Consider the following 4,060-nt stretch of genomic DNA (forward strand, 5'->3'; position numbering starts at 1 on the left):
AGCAAGGAAAGCGACTTCCAGAAAGATTTATCATCGCACATGGAAGTCCTACATTGCATGGTGTGAACCTTTGGGGTTCCGTCCTCGGTCTTATTCGATTAGTCGAATATTGGCTTTTCTGCAACAAGGGGTTGAGCAGAAACTGGCCTTGAGTACTATCAAGGGTCAGGTCTCAGCATTAGCCATCTTCTTTCAGAAGCCTTTGGCTACTCATTCCTTGGTGCGGAATTTCATCCAGGGGGTGCGACATCTGGCTCCGCCAGTGCACGCGCCGTTACCCCCCTGGGATCTTAATTTAGTGTTGTCGGTTCTTCAGAAACCTCCCTTTGAAGATATTAGGGAGATTCCTCTACCTACGTTGTCCCAGAAGGTGGCCTTCTTGGTGGCTATTACTTCTGCACGCAGGGTGTCAGAACTGGCCGCATTATCTTGTCGTTCACCATATCTGGTGGTTCATAGAGATAAGGTGGTTCTTCGTCCGAATCCATCCTTCCTACCAAAAGTAGTTTCAGAATTTCATCTGAATGAAGAAATTGTATTACCTTCCCTGTGTCCTAAGCCCAGTCATCCTCGGGAGTTTGCTTTACACTCCTTGGATGTGGTCCGGGCGATCAGGGTATACTTGAAAACGACAGACTCGTTTCGCAAGACGGATTCACTTTTTGTGATCCCAGATGGACCCAAAAAGGGGTTGCCTGCATCTGCCGTGACCATTTCCAGATGGATCAGACAGACGGTAGTACAGGCTTATTCTATTAAGGGTCGGGAGCCCCCGTTCCCTGTTAAGGCGCACTCCACTCGGGCACTTAGTGCGTCATGGGCCTTTCGCCATCAGGCGTCAGTGGTCCAGGTGTGCAAGGCGGCTACCTGGTCGTCGGTGCATACCTTTACTAAACATTATAAAGTTGATGTAATGGCATCGTCTGATGCCTCGTTTGGCCGCAAGGTTTTGCAGGCCGCAATTTGAGGAGACCAATGGTCTACCTCGAGGGTTTTTTCCGTTGGAAAATTTTTTCTTTAGTCTCATTCTTTGTTTATAATGATTTGATTTTGTCAATCCCACCCCTCATTTGTGGCACTGCTTCTGGATGTCCCAGCTCTTGAGAATCAAGAAGACTACGTCTGTCAATGAGCGATAGAGAAAAATGGATTTTTGTAAGATCTTACCGTAAAATCCTTTTCTCTTAAGCTCATTGACAGACGTAGTACCCGCCCCTCTATCATTGAGTTGGGTTGGGTTAAATTCTCTGTACTGCTTTAAAACAGAACTGATTCCCTGTAGCAGAGAGAGGGAGGATATACCCTCAGGGACTGCCCCTAAGGTGGAGCCAGAACGTTTTGTCTTTCTGCCTAGTCCTACTCCTGCGGAGACAACATAACCCAGCTCTTGAGAATCAAGAAGACTACGTCTGTCAATGAGCTTAAGAGAAAAGGATTTTACGGTAAGATCTTACAAAAATCAATTTTATGTGCCCAGAACTGTTGTATCAGCATCAGGCCGGGTGTGAGACTGCAACTGCGGGAGGCAGGGAGAGTGGACTGAGACTAGAGACCCACAGAGAGGGATGCTTGTGGCAACGCAAATGCTCCAAGAGAGACTGTAAAGCGACCAAGAATCTTCATATGGATTATGAGGTGTATTCTGCTGTCAGGGAGTGGAAAGCAGGAGACAAGTATGTCAGGATGCGTGAATGCAGTAACTGCCTGATAGCAAGGAGTCCTAGTGTGCACAGTGCAAATGGCGTCAAGGGTCCAGGGAAGGGCAGAGAAGTGGACGCCAGAGGTCCTAGTGTGGACAGTGAAAATGGAGGCCAGGGGCACGGAAAGAGAGGTTCCGGTGGCCCAGTGGTGGTGCAAGCTATGTAGAAGAATGTCGACTGTGCATCTGATAGTGGGACATTTATTCTTTATGGCTGATGCATACTGTGGGGATTGTAGTCGGCCACGCCGAGGAGGGCCAGGGAGCTAGTCCCGGAGCCAGTATGAAAGATGTTAATTGCACATGTGTGGCAAGGAAGGAGTATCGAGCGTGCAGTCAGTGGCGGGATGCTGCTCTTGCCGAGCAAGAGAGGACGGCTGGCTTTAGACAAGAAAAGTGCAGTGGAGGCCCTAGTGCAATTAAGGTGGGCTGATGTATGTCTGGCAAGTGACATACTCCGCTTTGCAGTTACTTCCCAAGTGTTTGCAGCACAGCAGCATGGCAGGGGAAGAGTTACATTACCGTGCAGGAAAGCGCGACACAAGCAGATCTGCCCAAATGGAGGAGTTGCCGCCCAAAATGGAGAGTGGGTGGAGATAGCGGGAACTTCTGGCCAATCCGGAGCGACCCAGGGGACTCTAATAATATCCCCTCCTCTGGGTGCAGCTGTGCGGGAGACACGTGTAGGAGAAGGAGATATGTCGTTCACCAGAGGAGCGAAGAGTGTTCCCGCTATGGCTACCACCATGGCCAATAACCCTGCGGAGAGCCGAGAGCAGATCTACCCGCCCGATCCCCCGCTAGTTTGTGATACCGGTATCTGGATGGTGCCGGACAGCGGACTCACGTTGTGCACCGGAAGAGGTCGGGAGTTCCTGGGAGTGGTATGTCCTCAATGTGCCCCTATTACTCTGAGGGTGCAGGCGTGGGATCAATGTGGGCAATGCAGTGATTTGCTGCTCAGGGCAGAGAAGAGCGAGGGCCGCCCCAAGAAGCTTGCAGTCATATGAGAGACAGGCCTCACTCAGGAGATGACAGGGAGCGAATCAAAGTTCCTCCGCGGAGCAGGGAGAGGCATCTTCAGGCTGATGATGCAGATGAAGGCCCTGCCTGCAGTTGGTGGGCTTCCAGTCTGCGGGAGGGGGGTTCAGTTACAGAGCCCCCTAGGGAGGGGATCCATGGCCACTCAAACAGTAGGGGCCTGGCCAGAAGCACGGTCGGTCAAGGCCATCAAGGAATCCGCCTCTATAAGTATTCCCCAACCTGTCCAGACAGAAGTTGCCCAGGTGTCTTCCTCCCCCGTCAGCAGTGAGGGTGAAAATTGCCCCATTCGAGTGGACTTCCCATCCTTCTATCTGAAGCATGGTTCTGTGGAAGAAGGTATGGATGACTGGGGATCCATTGAGGAGACTGAATGGGGGTGGGGATCAGAGACTGGAAGTAGCTCACCAGGTCCTGATGTTGTCACACCCCTAGACCAGGAAGCCAAGGAGGCTATTGAAAGAGGGGAAATGGCTTGCAATTGGGGTTCTGTGAGGCCTATGTCGCAAGGGTCCCAGATCTCACCCCACCGGGAAATATTGCTAGGGTCAGGGATCAGAACACTGCCTATGAGGAGATGATCTAAAAAGTACATACCCCGTTTTCTCCACCAGGGAGAGGTAACCGGAAAACCCTCCCCAGACTGTCGAGAATGCAGAGGTGGATGCAAAAGAAAGTTACCTTGCAGTATGGCTATGACTACCCATATGCTCCAAGGGAGGTCATGCTGTTAGTAGAAAAATTCAGGGAATGGTGGTGCGATGAACTCATCTGGGACTATCTCTTTGTCCCCAAGCGGTACAGAAATTCAACACAGAAAAGATTGAAAGAAAAATTTAAAAAGGTCAAGGTTCAATGGTATTATGGGCGCTCCATCTACATAGACAGGGTGGAGGTCCGTCGGCCAGATGGCTCCAGACAAGCCTGGTCCATCTGGGTCAAAAATGAAAATGGGGACTATGTTCAAATACCTCATCCGAAGTACTATATCTGAGAGAAAACAAATTTATCAGTATTCAACAGTGGCTAGAGGAGAAAGGAGAGACTTAACAAGAAAATTTGTGTGGCCGGCCGGCTGCCACAACTGACCAAGGAAATCTTTTGTTCATACAATAATAGAGTGCTGAAGTCAAGTTGCATCTGCTAAAGGGAAATAGACCCTTTGGGCCATGAGGCCAGGGTCTTTGGAAAAGTCAAATGTTGTATTGCTAGACCTTTTGGGACCATCAAGGTCCGGGTCTTTTGAAAGCTAGATGTTGTGTGCTGGATCCTTTGGGCCATCGGTCCGGGATCTGTTGTGGAATACAAATGGCTGTGTGA

The sequence above is a fragment of the Pelophylax lessonae genome (assembly GCF_965119305.1).
Source record: "Pelophylax lessonae genome assembly, chromosome: 4".
Taxonomy (NCBI): Eukaryota; Metazoa; Chordata; class Amphibia; order Anura; family Ranidae; genus Pelophylax; species Pelophylax lessonae.